General features: G+C 40.5%; 1 long non-coding RNA gene across 1 annotated transcript; it reads right to left on the reverse strand.

Moving 5' to 3' along the window:
- Positions 1-476: 476 nt before the first annotated feature.
- On the reverse strand, positions 477-15,152 carry LOC142851860 (uncharacterized). Its single transcript, XR_012910879.1, has 3 exons — positions 14,859-15,152; positions 14,238-14,319; positions 477-2,980 (listed from the first exon to the last, which is right to left on the reverse strand). It is a non-coding gene; the product is annotated as an uncharacterized LOC142851860 (long non-coding RNA).
- Between the last annotated feature and the right edge of the window lie 2,645 nt (positions 15,153-17,797).

A 17,797-nucleotide genomic window follows, 5' to 3' on the forward strand; every position in this document is an offset into this window, starting at 1 on the left:
TATTTGAAAGGATCACTCTTACGATACATATCTTTGAACACAATGGCTTTAACTAATCAGCCTTTCTGCTTCTTGTCCATAACAGAGACCTTATGACATGGAATCTTTACTAATGACGTTTCCTTTATCAACTGAGCAAGCTCCTGCTCTCTTTTAGGACGAATATCACATACCACTCCTCCATAAATTCTGACTAATAACACCAGAGTTCACTTCCAAAAAAAATTAATAATCTTTTACCCCAAGCTCTCAGGGCCTTTTGTCATCTGGATTATGATATTTTCAAGAATGTCATTGTTGATTTTTATATTCGTTGTTGTTCATTGTGTCATGGGGTTAACACTGAGTTTAGAGCAGATGCTCAGCATATTTCAGTTTTGCTGATTTGAGTTGCCCTTTTCTCTATCTTAACACAAGCCATGAGCCTTAATCTGTGCCACTCAGCTTACCTCTCTAGATGGGGCTTTTCTTCCCTAATCATGATGTGAACATAATGATTATCCACACATGCATTCTCCTGCTGACCACCATGCTCTCGGTCTTTCTTCTCTAGGCTAGTTCATGTCTAAATCCAGTACCTCTAATTGCCCTTTCCCCACAGATAACCTGCCACTACAGAACAGGAATTCAACAGTCATTCGATGAGCTGTGCATTATTTTATACTTCTTTATTTTCTTACACAGTTCCCTCTTCTTTTTTCATTGTTATTTCCTACTCCCATTTGAAAAAAACATAACTGACCTACTCCTTTTCATGAGGAAAAAAGTAAAACCAAAGGTAAAGGCTGAAAACCACCTCCCACTGGTTATGTTCCAAGACAACTATTAATGCCTACAAGAACACATTTCAACAACTGCTGCCAAGGTGTTATAATGGCCTGTATTTACTTCCATGTCATGTTCCATATATATAACCATAGCTGCCCAGTATAATCCAGGTTAGAATCACTTATGAGTATTGAAATCCTGAGACCCTATTTTACCACATAAAAAAGTAAAAAATGTGTGCAGAAATGTCTAAGATAAACATAACAGGCAGGATTCAAATTCTATTATATAACAAAACAACTGTATTTTTAAAAACAGAAAAGGGACATCTAAAAATGAGGGAGAGCTAAGAACTAAACCGAATAGTTTCTCAAATGCTTAAACATAACTTTTAGACCACTAGATATATAGCTTTGATCTAAGAGTTCTAAATACACACTTCTTTCAAAGAGAAGTATTTGGGGGCAAAGGAGACATGTCTGTGTATAGAGGCTCTTGCCACAAGCCTGCTGAGCTGAGTCCACTCCCACATGATGAAAGGAGAGAATCAACTCCACCAAGTTCTTTTTTAACCCAGAACATGGATTTTCTGTGTAAAAGCTCACCATGAGAAAGGCTCAGGGCAACACTGGGATTCCAAACATCTAATGTAGTCACTGGCCAGCTAATAAAGACTTTCTACTGGCTTAAACCCATGTCCCAACAGGCTTTTCTGGTGTCTACCCTACAAAAGAACTGCTCTTGAAGAAGTATCCATTTGAATTATACAAAAACAAGTTCCAGAGAAATGGTTGGCTTTGTATACCACCTCCTCTTTCCCTTGTAATACTAGAAAAGTAAACTCCACAAGTAACCCTTCTTAGGATTTACAAATACTGTATGAAAGGATTGCGATATCAGGGCTCTATTGAGGGCCATTAAGAGAAAGGACTTCCTAGTCGAAGGAATGGATTCTGTTTCTAGCCCTAGCTGGAGGTACGACATTCTGATCCACTCCAAAAGTTAGATCATTCATGGTCAACAAGACAAAATGGCAGTCTACAGAATGGGAAAAAAATCTTCACCAACCCTACATCAGACAGAGGGCTGATCTCCACATTATACAAAGAACTCAAGAAATTGGTCATCAAAAGAACAAATAATCCAATAAATAATGGGGATACAGACATGAACAGAGAAATCTCAACAGAGGAATCCAAAATGACTGGAAGACACTTAAGGAAACGCCCAATATCCTTAGCCATCAGAGAAATGCAAATCAAAACAACTCTGAGATTCCATCTTACACCTGTAAAAATGGCCAAGATAAAAAACACTGATGACAACTTATACTGGAGAGGTTGGGGAGGTAAAAGGAATAGTTCTCCATTGTTGGTGGGAGTTCAAACTGATACAGCCACTTTGGATATCAGTATGACAATTTCTCAGAAAATTAGAAAACAACCTTCCTCCAGACCTGCAATACCACTTTTGAGTATATATCCAAAGGATGCTCAATCATGCCACAAGGACATGTGCCCAACTGTGTTCACAGCAGCATTGTTTGTCATAAACAAGAACATGGAAACAGCCTAAATGGCCCTCGACTGAAGAATGAATAAGGAAAATGTGGTACATTTACACAAAAAAGTACTACACAGCAGAAAAAAATAATGACATCTTGAAATTTGCAGGCAAATGGGTGGATGTAGAAAACATCATATTGTGTGAGGTAGCCCAGACCCAGAAAGACAAATATCATATGTACTCACTTAAAAGTGGTGTTTAGACATAAAGCAAAGAAAAACCAGCCTCCAATTCATAATCCCAGAGAACCTAGACAACACAAAGAACCCTAAGAGAGAGACATACATGGATCTAATCTACATGGGAAGTAGAAAAGGACAAGATCTCCTGAGTAAATTGGGAGCATGGGAACCATGGGAGAGGGCAGAAGGGGAAAGGGGAGGAAGGCGGAGAGTGGAGAAAAATATATAGCTCAATAAAAACAATAAAAACAAAACAAACAAAAATTAGATCATTATATACTGTTGTGTTCTTCTTTAAGAGTTAATTCAGCTGGGCTTGTAAACCGCGTAGCTAGAAGATGGGAGAACTAATAAGCCCTTAATGAGATAATGTGTTTAGCCCTCCCAAAAGCCTCTCCTCAGCTGCAGCTGCCCATGGCATCTTCAGCCTGCACCGGTGCTCAGCACGTCTGCTTCTCTTCATTCTAAATAAAGGGGAACAATGACAACAAAATGACTTTTCCTTCTACCTTTTTCTTTCAGACCCCAGCCCAAAGCCTAACCCTGACTTCTACACTCAGGACTTTCTCGTGCTTGCTCTGAAGCCTCCCTCCCTCTCCATCATGCAGGAGCTTGATGATTTCCATTGCTGAACAGGTTCTCTTTGTGAAGCCTAACTCAGAAGGCATGATTTCCTTTCTTGGCATGATTTCCTTTTCTTCGTTTTGCTCATCCTACCAGCTGCCAGCACTACAGCTTTTCTGTTACGTTTTCTTTTTTCATTCAAACTCTAATAAAATGATCCTTCTGGTCTGTTCTTAAACTATTTTATCAATGAGATTAAGAACCCAAAAGGGAACTCTGATTTTCTCATTAAGAAGGTAGGCAGTGTGTGTGTGTGTGTGTGTGTGTGTGTGTCCTGGCCACAATAATATAAATACTACTTGGTTACCAACTTTTACTTGCTTTGTTGTTTTAGTTTCTTTAGTTTTTCTGATTTGTTGTTTTGTTTTTTGAGACAGGGTTTCTCTGCAACTTGGGAGCCTGTCCTGGAACTCACTCTGTAGACAAGGCTGGCCTCGAACTTGCAGAGATCCATCTGTCTCTGCCTCCGAAGTGCTGGGATTAAAGGAGTGTGCCACCACCGCAGCATTGCTTCCTGCTTTATTCTTAATCTCAGAACCCAGGAATCATTTCAGGAGATTAGCTCTGCCCCATATTGTACATTAATATTTCCTTTGTCTATCAGTGCAAGGGAAGGGACAATAGGATAACCTTTGTTATGCTGTGGATCTTCAATAGCCCTCAAAGACCATGTGTTAGGGATTTGGTCACTAGCCTGCCTCATTACCAGGAATGTTACTGGACAGAGGTCTGGCTGCTTGACAGCCAGCATTTGCAAAGAAGTGGTAAGACAGAAACAAGTTTTATTGAAGAACTGGAATGTAGAGATGAAGTTATCTCCTTCCTACCCTGACTCCCCAACCCCCAAAGTCTTGGGGAGCTCAGATAAGTGGCAGGTGTTGAGAGGGACAAGAGGCCCAGGTCCCTGTGTATTGGGTGGAGTTATTCATCCAGCATATTTGGAAGCTTTTGTTTTTTTTTCTTCTCGGATCGTGTAATGATTTGAATATGATGAGTCACCCAAAAAAGACCATGCATTAATAGGTTTGTCCTCAGCTCGCGATGCTATTTTGAGAAGTTCTGGAAACATTAGGAGATGGGACATAGCTGGAAGAAGTAGGTCATATTCTGGGGATTTGAATCATGACTCAGATCTCCCCGTCTTTCTCTCTGCTTCTTGTCCTCTGTGATGTGAGCAGGCCCCGCACCTCGACGAAGAGCTACAGGTGGCCAATGGCTCATGAGATGAAGAATCAAGTTCTCCAGGGAAGAGCTCCCTCACAGGTTTTTCAGTTTCAAGGGGGTAATCCCTGGGCAAAAGTACATAAAAGCACCATTAAACAGATTCCCTAAGCTGAATATGCACGTGTACATGCGTGTGTATGTATGTCTGTGTGTGTGTATTTGTGTGTGTATGTGTGTGTAACAAAGAGGAGATCATGAATTTCGGAGGGGAGGTGTCAGACATAGAAGGAGGGGCAGGAGTGATGAAGATGCATTGCTTATTATTTATGAAGTTCACTTGTTTAAAAAAGTTACCAAAAAACAGTACAAAAAAATTAAGCAAAAAATGCTAAACGCAGATAGTCACATAGAATATTATTAACTTTTGGTAATTTAAAATTCAGGCCATTTCTATTACCACAGAGATTGTATTAGATAGTGCTGGGATGGCTAGCAGGAAAAGAAGCCTGACTAGACTTTATATCAGTGGTTCTCAACCTGAGGGTCACGACCCCTTTGGGGATCGAATTACCCTTTCATGGGGTCACCTAAGACCATCAAAAAACAGATGCTTACATTACGATTCATAGCAGTAGCAGCAATATAGCTATAAAGTAGTAAGGAAAATATTTTTATGACCAGGGTCACCACAACATGAGGAACTGTATTAAAGGGTCAGAGCATTAGGAAAGTTGAGAACCACTGGCTTAGATATTAGCAGTTTCTGACCAATCCTCTTAAGAACTAGCAGAAAGGATTAGAAGTTGGATTATTAGAAGAGAATCTAACAATGGAGTATTTTGGAGGTTACTGGGCATTGAACCCAGGATCCATATGTACTAGGCAAGTACTCTATGACTGAGCTAAGTCCCCAGCCTAGCCCTAAGTGAGACTCTGAGATCTAAGTGTTCACTTACAGAAATAGCTCTGTCCAGTTCAGAAGCAAACCAGGAAAGGAGCGTATTTCTTCCCCACTGTGGTGACGAGCAGCTACTTTTAATAGCTTATAACAATTTCTTTTCTTGTGGTTCTGTCAGTTATGACTCCAGCAACGGTTTACTGAAGTGAAAGAGAAATTCTGAGCCTTTCCTTTGAGTAGACACCGAAAGACAACTGACACCAGGGGAGTGGATGACTCTCAAGAGACAAGTGGCCAGGGATGGAAGGCAGGGTTTTGTAGGGCGAAAAGTTGGCTGGTAATTGAGAGTGCTTGTTCAAATGAACAAGTGTCCCAGGCGACATAAAGAAAGATAAAATGCAGGAGGGATCAGTAACTGTGAGAGACATGCAAAGGATGTGTGGAATAAGGTCAGAGATTCCCTTTCGGAGTTTGAGACATTTTCTGGTGTACCCTGATGTCCGATTATGTTGCACTAGTGGCAGGATTTAGGGTGAGGTTAGGTGGTTAAAGCAGAGACAGATATTCAGTGTCTTTACCTAGGGCGAGAGAAGGATCCAGAGATTGGTAGGTGGGGTGAGAGGAGCATCAAGGAAGCCTGACCTTGAGAAGAGGAACCACAAAAGAACTGTCAAGTTTGCAGTGACGTGGACGATTCCAGGAAATGAAGGTACTGATGGACACAAGAGCAAGAGCCCCCGGGGTACAGTGGAAAGCTGGGAGCGGTTGTTAGAAAATCCTGGGGAAAGAAGCTGAGAGTGGAGAGATAAGGGCATAGATGCAGATTTGAGATTGTAGTGATCCCATTCCTGAGGGCTAGGGTGTACAGCTGGAAGTGACAGGCTTCAAACCTCTTAACAGAGCATAAAGTTGTTTTAAAGCAGGGAAATTAAATTGCACTTGTCAGAGCTGATTATGTTATTGTAGGCAATAAAGGCAAAGGGAGTGCTTTCTGGATCAAGTATAAGAAAGGTAAGTGTATTTATTCAGGCTGCTATCTGACACTATATTTTATGATATATTCATTTTCTCATTGTATTGGCGACACAAATAAAAAAAAACTACTGAGACTTGTGCCTGGTCAAAGGATGCTAAAATAATTTCTCATCTCCAAAATTAACATAAAATTACATAATCAGGAAGTTTAATAGATTAAATGATGGATCTTTTTTTATCGGCAGAAATATTCTGGGGTGTTAGCTTTATGCTACATTAGTGATTGCTTATTTTCACTTTTATATGTTTACCTGAGCATGCCTCCTTTCTCTTCCACACATGCTAATATCCTTATACTCTGTTTTCCCAGCAGCCTCCCTCTCTACACTTACACCTCCAAATCTTTCCTGTCTACTACCTGTGTGTCTGCCAGAAGCTTTATCTTGTCTCTGTCTAGCTAAGAGCTGTTTCAGATCTCTCCACAGCCTGTATCAATCTATCCTACTCTGACGTAGAAAGAGTTTCAAAATCTCTCCTCTGCCAGCTTCTCAAGGTTGTTGTTGTTTTTTCATTCAGGGCTTCATTTAAATAAATTCACACTCACGTGTGTGTGTGGGGGGGATTGAATTTTCTAAAACTTACTCAATACCTATCTAAAACATGTCTATTCTGTGCTTCACAAATTCTAAGTGTAGCTTCAGAAACTGCTCTGAAAGCTGAGATATCTGCAGAATTCTATAAGAATCATCAGAGCCACAGCCTCTAAATTTGTGAGTAGGAACTGCTATGGAATCAACTTGGACAGTGTTTTAAAATGTCTAATTGAAGTATTACTCACACACCATGCAATTCATTCAAGTATTGATCTCCACCATTTATAGGAAAGTCGCAGGTAAATACAGTTTCACCTCACCGCTTCCTCATCACCTCAGAAAGGTGCCTTTTGCTCTTGAGGAATCTCTCCAGATTCCCACCTACCCCAACACAAGGGAGCTTTAGTTATGCCTTGTCCCCGAATTTACATAAATTGAGCATTTAGCAAAAATACAATCATGTAACTTGTGTTTTATGTCTAAATTCTGTCATACATAATAATTTTAGGGTCTATTTTTAGCATGTACGGCAACATTATTTCTTCTTATGCCTGAGTGATGCTCTAGTATATGATTAAGCCAGATTTCATTAATCAACTCAAAAGCATTCAGGTTGTTTCTGATTTTAGTCCATTATAAACAACATAACAAACCCAGATCTATGGAACCGAGTAACCATGGAGTGAGTCGTCTGAAATCATAAACCAGAATAACCTTTTCATATTTAAGTTGACTTTCAAAGGCGCTAGCTGCCTGCAGCAACATGCATCTCATCTCACTACAACAGAATTCCTTACACATCCTGGACACTCACCTCCTAATAGACACAGGCTTTGCAACTGGTTTTTCTATTCATGAATGCATCGATATTATAAGTTTACTTTTTATAACTTATAGTCTCTGAAAATTTAAAATGGTAAATCCATATTAAGTCTAAATAATTGCTGCCATATGTATATACGATGCCCCTCCACAAGGCTCACATGTTCACAGTTTGATGAACTAGGTGGCACTATGGAAAAGTAGCTGAACTGATAGCACTGACTTCACACAGGGATGAATGTGCTGAGATCATAGCTAAGAGGTTGTTAGAAGCAGGGTCTATCTGGAGGAGGTAGGCCTTTAAAGGATAAAGCTGGAAATGACCTGCCTAAGGACTGGCTTTCAGGATACCAGAAGCTGTCCTGCAAGTTTCCAAAGGAGAGAAGCAACCAACAGCCCTACCCAGAGCTGATGCCTGTGAACCACAGTAATGACCAGCATGGAAGGTAACACTGTATGCAATAGAGGCACACATAACTTGTTGGTTACCAATAGCTTTCTAGTTGGACCTAAGACCTGCTCAGCATGACAGAAACTTAGCAAACTACCCAGGGATAGTTAATCCATGGATCTTGGAGGAGAACCTGCAATTGCCACTTTGTTAAGCCATCATAATCTTTAATTATATTATAAATTTCTGTCCTTATACCCACAGATAAATGTAATCCTCATCCTTCATCAGAGAAACTTCTTATTGCAACAGGCAGAGACCATTGCAACAGAAACAGAGCTGTGGAGCCCAGTTCCAACTGATGCATCCACAATACAACTCTTGCACCTTGAAGCTCAGGGATCATGGAATAGGGGATGCGCTGTGACACAGTGTCTCCCATGAATGTCAGAAACTACACCCCTAAAGTCTCACCAACATGACGGCTTAAATATGACCTGAACAAAGGCAGCACCAACGGACATGATAATGCAGATGCAGGAAAGCCCCGAGACCTTACCCTACACAAAAAACTAGAGTCAGTTTAGGAGTGCAGAGAGCAAGAGAAATAGTAGTCCCCAGGAAAAAGCATACACCAGTTGGTTATCCAATACCAAATGATCAGACCTGGAAACATATACACACAAGTAATAGAATAGACTGAGCAGGTTGTTTTTGGAAGTACACACACACACACATACATACACCCCACCAACACCAACACCAACAATGAAAATGGAGGCCATGACTTTGAAAGAAAAGGGGGTATATGGGAGAGTTTGGAGGTAGGAAAGAGAATTATGTGATTATGTTATAATCTCAAAAAATTAAAAATTAAAATAACAAAACTATATGTGTTAGTGTTTTGCCCACATGTATGTTTGTGTAGTGTATACATTTCTGGTGTTTCTGAAGTCCTGAAGAGGACACTGGATCCCATGGAACTGTAAGTAGAGATGATTGGGAGGACCATGCGGGTGCTAAAAATGGAACTCCAGTACTTTACAATAGCAGAAAGAGTCCTTCATGGCTGATCTAATTCTCCAGTGCTCTGCTCTTTAAAAAATACTTTATTTTTTAGTTTTATATATATGGGTGTTTTGTCTTCATGCTTGCATGTGTACCATGTGAGGGTTTTTGCAATATAATCATGGTATTTTTACTCTATCTAGACTTGTTCTTTGTTTTTGCAAAGTTTACTGTTTACTTTGGAAAGGTCTAAAAAAATCACAGGCATGCTTATTGATAGAGGGGGAAAAGTGGTTTTACAAGCTATCAGAGAGAGTTTTGGTGTTTAGAAAATTTGAAAGAGTGCTGATGTCAGGACTCAATGCTCCTTAAGGAGTTTAATTTAACCAGAGATGGCTAACTTCCCTAGATAGGGCCAGAGGAGATGCAACATGGTCTTCGGGAACTGAGAAACAATGGCATGGGAGAAGTGATGGAAGGGAAGATGGCATCAATAGATTTTGATATTTGAAAATGTGTGTAAACTCTGCACCACACAAATGCAATAGCAATCAGGAGGTTCCCATATTGCTCCATACCACCAAGTGCGGAAAGATAGCACGAAGGCAAAAAAAAGGCTAACTAGCGGTTAGGAACACTCTGCATTAAACTTTAATGGCATTTAGGGAAGTAAACAGATAAAACAAAGGCATAATCAAAGACTCTATCAAATATTTGGCTCTATTTTATCAAGGAACTCTTCTTTGATTCAAATGTCAATCGAAGGTGATGAACAGATACTGAGCAAGTTCTCCAGCGAACTCCAGGGCTAGGAAAAGCATCATCCAGTTATGTACATCCTGGCATATCTTTTGTAAGACGTACAAGTTAAGATTAGTGGAACTGACAGTTAGTTACTTATGGAGAAAAAAACCTAGACTGTAAGTTTTTCCTTTGTCTTTAAGCTACCTTGACAGGCACATTTTTAGGGAGCTTGGAAGGTAGGCAGTTATAAATTTTTAAGGAGAACAAAATTTCTAAGTCAAATGTTCATTATTTTTCAAAAGTTATTCTCTGATCAACTCTTGATATGATTTTAGGGCTTATTTAGTTCTAAATTACTGGTGATTCAGAAGGAATCTGGATAACCCTGTTCTTTCTGTCTATTATTAGCTCTATATCAGCCATTTAAAGGTTTCCTTATGAACTTTTCCACAGACATATATATGTCTCTTCCCTACCCTCTGTACCTAACTCTTCAACAACAGTTGCGATCACAACAACTTCTAATTTATATTTAACAATTAGCTTCTCAGAATACTGAACAACTCACAAGCCATACTCTGTTTCCTTGCCATCTAGATTGTTAGGAAGGTTTCTAATCTAGTGGTTGACTGAAGATTGGGATTTTCAGACATTCAGCTGCTGAGAGGATGGTGACAAATGATGTCCTATTAAAACAGAAGGACCCAGTGTCACATCAGACCACCAATCATGGGAGAATGGTTTTTCCTATGCTCTGAAGCCATCACTTTCTGCTTCTCCAGTTTATGTTCTTTCCTCATTATACTTCATAGTACTTCCCCATCTGTTTCCTAGACCTCCACTAAACTCAGTTCCAGCTTTTTCCTTAAATATATTCTTCACTTAACCTCCCTTATTGTTTTGCTGACTTAAGTTCCTCTTAACACTCCACTTCTGTTTATCTGTCGAGACCTATTTCAAATGCTGCATTATACCAGGGAGCATCAATGTTTGCTGTTTTGTGTAGTTAAGCTATTTTTAATAGCCATAGATTCGTGTATGTTTAGAAGAAATAGTAGAAAACAATCTCATCATATTCATTCCTTTGCAAATAAGGATATTGCAAAAACTATATTAGTATATCTCGGCCAGGAAACTGACACTGATATAATCCAGGGACATTTGGCAGGTTTTTACCAACTTCGTGTGTCACCAGTTTGCATGGGCATTTAGCTCTGTGAAATCTGAGCTCGTAGTCTCATGCCTATTGCCACAGTCAAGAGGAACAGGACAGAACAGCACCTGCTGTTCTTTTCTCAGCACCCTCACGTGCTCCCCCCTCCCACACTCCTCTATCCATTAACGCTTGCATTGTCTAGCAGTCTGTCGCTTTAATAACAATACATGGACTCACATGGGCTATGCTTTCCAGGCTTTGTATTTTTTCTCTTACATTCTGTTGAGATTCATTCAAGCTATAGCAAAGATCTAGTTACTTCTTTTTCATTGCTAAACCCATGGCATGAAGGGAAGTGGTGAAATTTTTAGATGTGTTTGTGGGCACAAGAAGAACTGATTACGGATCTAAAGAAGCATGGCTGACTGCAGTGAGTAAAAGGGTCCTTACAGAGAACCCGTCTCCTCAGTTGCCCTCTTTTAAGAACAGAACTTGTCAGCCATGGAATATAACAAGAGAAGATATAACCCCATAGATTGTGTCTGAAGTTGACCACAAGTTAAATACCATTTATTCATTCTTACACAGTGTTAATATATATTGGGAAATACACTGGCACCTTACATCAATTCATTAATTTAACCTTCATAGCAACTCACTGAGTAGATACTTATCTTAACCCTCATTTTATAAATGAAGAACCTGAGGCCTAGAAGTTTTAATTCACTTTCTGGTTGTCATACAGTAAGAGGGCAGAGATACTATTTGGATTTAGGTTCATATAAATTGATGCCCCCTTTGGTTCACTAGGATGACATGAAAAATCAGCGGTCATTAAATATTGAAATGAAAGGTCAGAGGAGAGTTAACAGCCATGGCCAATGCGGGGCTCACACAGTGACTTTGGAGTCCATCCCTGTGGCTAAGAGGGAGTCGTGTGTTCTAAATGACTAGATGTCTAGATGTCCTGTCAGCTCTCCTCCACTTTGCCTGGCTTTCTTTCATTCTTCCAAGGCACTGAGCTCTTTCCCAACTCCAGACCTCTTGCATATGGTATCTCCTGCATCTTGTACGTTTTTCCATTTCATGCAATCACAGATTTCTGCCTCTCAGCTCCAACTTAACCCTTTGGCCTACTTATGCAAGTGTATCTGTGCCCTTTAAAATTTCTTTGTCAGCAGATACGATATTAAACTTTGATTACAGAAGGAAATGGGGAGACATTACAGGAGGCAAAAGGTCTTTGCTGGGTTTTAGTGTCCTTTTCTTGGCAGTCTCCTGAAGCATACATGCCTTACTGGTACAAGGCTCCTACCAAGGATGACACAAGTTATCCGGGCTATGGATTGTTATAAAGCACAGGTGCCAGCTTGATCTCACAGTCGCCTAGGATGTTCTTCACTAGCCAGCCTGGTGTGACATACTTCTCCAGGAACAGAGAAGCTTTAGAGGAATGGTTCTCAACCTGTAAGCCATCGAATGACCCTTTCTCAGGAATCACACATTAGCTACCCTGCATATCAGATATTTATATTACAATTATTACAGTAGCAAAATTATGAAAATAATCTTATAGTTGGGATCACCATAACATAAGAAATTGTTTTTTTTTTATTATGTATACAATATAGTGTGCTGCCTCCATGTATGACTGCAGGCCAGAAGAGGGCACCAGATCTCATTGTAGATGGTTGTGAGCCACCATGTGGTTTCTGGGAATTGAACTCAGGACCTCTGGAAGAACAGTCAGCGTCCTTAACCTCTGAGCCATCTCTCCAGCCCCAAGGAATTGTTTTAAAGGGTTGCAGTGTTATTAAGATTGAAAACCTTTGCCTTAGAGGATTTTTTTTTCTTTAAAGTAAATTTCAGAAAACAGAGTTCCAAGCATTTTGTTGAAGTGAACCAGTGACTTATTGCCACCCAGTGAACTATGGACATGAGCTCTCCAGCAAGATCGGAATTTTTGTGCCACCAGTACAGCTAGTTCTTCTACCCGTGACTCCTTTACTCTTTAGAGTTTTCTTAATTTTTATTAAACAATACAGTGTCATTTGTTCAGGATATTTATTTACAGTATGTAAAGATGTGTTGTTGTGATTGGTTTAATAAAAAGCTGAATGGTCAATAGCTAGGCAGAAGAGAATAGGCAGGACTTCTGGGGAGAGTGAGGAACTCTGGGAAGAAGGAAGGTGGGAAGACACCAGCAAGACAAAAAGGAAGACAGACATACAGAATGAAAAAGAGGTAAAAAGCCACGTGGCAGAGAGTAGATTAATAAAATCCGGTAATTTAAATTATAAGAACTAGTTAGGAACAAGCCTAAGCTAAAGGCCAAGCTTTTATACTAATAAGTCTCCATGTCATTATTGGGAGGCTGATGGTCATGATTGAAAGTCCGACATGAAAGACTGGCTATAGTCAATCTAATTTTTATACTTTGCAATTCCTTATGTTGAACTTTCATGTTTAAATTGCCAAGTGGCCTTATCTCCTTCCCCTTTTTCTCAGTAAAGTTTTGCTATTCAACTTAAGATTATAACTCATCATTTGACCTGGATTAAAGGTATGTATCACCATGCCTAACACCTTGTGTTTTCTCTCTCTTGATTGGCTTTTGACTGAGCAATTATTGCTCTTCTTTGGATAATTCTATCATCATTTAGGTGCTCATATCATTTCCTGAGGAGTGCTTTCTTTAGTATCTTACCTTCCACAATTCTACATATGAACATTCATTTGTATATTGTTATTATCTCTATAGTAGTTTACTAAATAATAAATTGCAAGAGGGCAGGGATTAAGCCAGAAGTTTCAGTGCCAATCATAGCTCATGAGTCAATAAATATGTAACAGGTTGTAGTGGAAAATTAAAAGGGCCATTGTACCTGGAATTTACTCTGGAGTGATGGTCACTTAGGCTTTGAAATAATCTCTGATAGATAATCATTAATTGTTATCTGAGATTTATAAGGCTGCTTTTTCTTGGGGATTTTAGAACCTTAGCATAACCTCAGTCGTAAGACATTTCCAACAAAGCTGGAATTTTTATAGTGTCGGTGTTTTCTTAGTTAATGGTTCTTTAAGACAACTCCTAGTTCAGATAATATACTCTGCTATGAGGGAATTGACTTGCGAAAAGGCTAAGAAGAGCTGCAGCGCTCCTACCCAGTTAGTCCCAGAAAACGTACTCCCCTGCTGCTTTTGCTAAGCCTACATTCATTCTGCGTGTCTCTCTTTCTTCAACTGGCCCATGTGACTCAGAACACTGACATGTGGCGCCCAGTGAGGTGGGCTCAGAGAAAAGAGCAGTCAGGACACTCCAGGACTGGAGGTGATGATTACTCACCGGTAAATGAGACTCCAGAATTTGGCAGGGACCTGGCGAATTCCCCATCTCAGGAGCAACAATGTATGCAGTTGTTAAAATGCTTCCAAAAGAAAATTGAGTGGACATGAAAAACCCACCAACCAACTAACCAACCAACCAAACAAACACAAAACCAGATTACTGAGCTTTCAGTACTGATTAAGTATCATTGCTGCTGATTTCAGGCAACTCTTCACGTTCAATTAAAATTAACAGTGTGGAAAGAAATACTGAGAGCTTGGAGATGAGTTCATCAAAGAGGAGAAACTATAGCAGTAAGGCTTTGATCTTTAATGTAAGTTAATTTCCAAAGCCTTGGGGCCTCTGCAGAGTGAAGAGTCAGAAAAAACTTGGTCAGACGGAGAGCAGTTCAGTCAGCCCACAGAGAATGTTGCCTCGGAGATAAAAGTGATGTTCAGGAAGAAGGCAAAAGTGAGGAAGGCCAAGACACTACTCCTCTATTAGACGAAACAGATTTAAAAAAAAAAATTGTAGCATTAGCTATAGAATTGCAAATTTGCAGATACAAATAAAAAGAATGAAATGGGGGGGGGGGAGAGTTTCTTCCCATTAGAAAGAAGAGAGGAAATAATTATTCACCATCAAAGACCTCTGGAGTCTTCTTATGAAGGAACTGAGGAATTGCTGCCTAAGGTCATAAGCACGCCGCCTCAGGTGTTTCCGGTCACTGTGTAGCAAATGCCTGCAAACCAATATCCTCAAGGTTATGTTCCGGTGAGTTGGAGGTCTACAGAAATGACAGCTCCGAGGTGGTTAAAGAAGAAGCAGAGGCATAGGGTATGCATTCACCTAAGGTAAGACAGATTTTACATAATTTGGCTGCTCAGAATAGAGTGATTTCTCAGACTTCGTGGCAGCTAGACTAGAAGCTGGTCCTCAGTTGCCGAGCTTACTTTGTGGGAAGGGGAAGCAGCGGCCACGGAACATAGTACTCCAGCTAGAGAAGCAAAAGTGGAGGAAGCAGAACTGGAATTCTTATGACTGCTTGCCTAGGTCACAGTTCCTTAAGACAATGACTCCTTCAGATAAGGGATTTTGGTCTGGGGAGTCGGCTTTCTAAAAGACCTTTTGCATTTCAATAAAAACAGCTTCTGCAGAGCTCCTAAAAAGTCAAGTCCATGGAGACTGATTTCCCGCTGCTACTTTTGCTAAGCACAGATTCATTCTGCAGTGTCTCTCTTTCTTCCACCGGCCCTCATAACTCAGAACACCAACAAAAGGTTCGACTATAAAAAAGTTGCCAGTGGCAAGTAATTGAACTTACAGACACACATCACTGTTGTTATTTGGCACACCTATATGAGAAAATAAGTCCCGAACAAAAACACAAAGTAGTTAAAGAAGTTTATAAGAGAATCCTACAAGTCATTGGTAAAAGTAGTTCAGAGACAAGCAAGATTTCTGTTTACAAATATTTACATTTAACCAGGCAGTGATGATGCCCGTCTTTAATACCAGCTCTCAGGGAGGCAGAGGTAGGTGAATCTCTGAGTTGGAGGCCAATCAGGTCTACAGAGAGAGTTCCAGGACGGCCAGAGGTACACAGAGAAACCTTGTCTAGAAAAACAAACAAACAAACAAACAACAACAACAAATACTTACACTTGTAAACTTTAACTCTTTCATAAACATCTACAAAAATTTATTTCTTCTTTGCCAGCTTCTTTAATTATATGTCAGTGGAGAGGAAGATGGTTTGAATGTAACCACTTTGCTTCTTATATATTTTTGGTACATTGTAATTAATCTGATATTAAAAATAAATCTAGAATTATCTTTTATTTGTACTATTCATGTGGGTTTCTGGAAGGAAAAAAGAATTAACTATAAGCTGTAGGGGGAAATGCTTTTTTTCTAGTGCAGAGGTTCTCTGGGTTTAAATGATTTATTGTGGACTGTGAGGGGCCGCCTGTTGCCTATGTATCACCGTGGGGAAACCGGCTTTCCTTGGGAGGTTGTTATGATCTTGGATAAACCACAGAATCATATAATCTATGGTTTGGGGGGTTAACAGTCTCCTTCTTTTCTGCAAATAACAGACTAGACTGCTAGCTCAGATCCCTTCCAACTCTCTCTCTCTCTGAAAATGGACACACCGGAATATCAGTTGAACAATATTCCCAGTGTTAAGACTTTCCATTTTGATTACTAGATTTGGCTGCATCACCATGATTGTGATTACAACTTTTTTTCCCATTTACTTTATGTGTATGGATATTTTGCCTGCATGTATGTCTGCACACAATGCTCCCAGAGGCCAAAAGAGGGCATCAGATGCCCTGGGTCTAGATAGTTGTGAGTGACCATGTGGTTGTCAGCCAGGCTATTCACCCAGTTCTCTTAACCGATCATCACCCCAGCTCGTGACTGTCAGTTTTATTTAGTCGGTTTGGCATGTTAGAATATGGATCCTTCAGTTTCTGTGAGCTGTTTGTCTCCTGTGCAGGCTACTCTAGTTCTGGCAGTGTTCCTCTGGCCTCAGCCTCTCTAGGGCTGGGATTTCAGGAGTCGGCCAACACTCCAGCAGAAGCATTTGCATTCTTCAGTTTGCCTTGCTCGTATGATGATGAGATTTTCCTGGCCTTCAGTTTCTTGATTAGAAAGTAACTGGGAGATTTTGTTAATTGTTTTCGATTAAAAACCATGTACATATGTGCCAGGTATACAAGCACCAAGGGCACAGCACATGGTTTTTGTTCCGTGCATTTTGAGTGAATTGACATGAGGAAGACACTGAAGTTACAAAGGCTAGTTGGAGGCAAGTCACTGTGGTTAGTCACTCTTAAAAGATCCAATATTATTTTTGTACTTTTAATATTTTCTACTAGGCAAGAACAAAAACCTTAAAACTAAGACGGGAACGACAGAGGTATTCCAGATATACTGTGTCAAACAGAAAAAACTCACAAAGAGCATTAAGACGTCCAGGGCCATAGACAAGATTAGCATTCATGGAATGCAAAGCGGTTTGACCTCTTGAGCTCCTATTAACATCCGGAAGAACTCTTAACACTTGTAAGAAGCGTCTCAAGCTGAACTAAACTACCTATCACGTTTAGGGCGCAGGACACTGAAGGTACTTTAAAATGTGAGCTAGCAACGATATATCTGAGCTAAAACAAGCTGCAGGGTTAATATTCGTTACTCTATCTAGCACCTCGCGGACGGCCTAATTGTTCGTCTCGGAGGAGCTCGGATGAACCTCACCCATCCGCAGACTTCCGTTTCTGACCGCGGGACTACAGTCGTTTTATTTTCGGCAACCTCTTTCCTACAGGGCCAACAGCTGCAATCCTCTTTCCAGACCTTCCAAGCGGCCCGTTGCCTGCAAGCAGCAGGGGCTGCAGGTGCTGCAGGGGCTGCATTCTCCCCCGCGCCCGCGGAGCCAACCGACATCCCATTGGCTCAGCCTGGAGCATGGCCGGCTGACGATTGGTTGAAAGAAGTAGGCGGGAGGGAGGTGTGCCCTGACGTCACATGGGCTCCCTCGCAGCACAGGATTGTGGGAGGGACGGGGC

Source organism: Microtus pennsylvanicus, chromosome 6 (genome assembly GCF_037038515.1).
Source record: "Microtus pennsylvanicus isolate mMicPen1 chromosome 6, mMicPen1.hap1, whole genome shotgun sequence".
Taxonomy (NCBI): Eukaryota; Metazoa; Chordata; class Mammalia; order Rodentia; family Cricetidae; genus Microtus; species Microtus pennsylvanicus.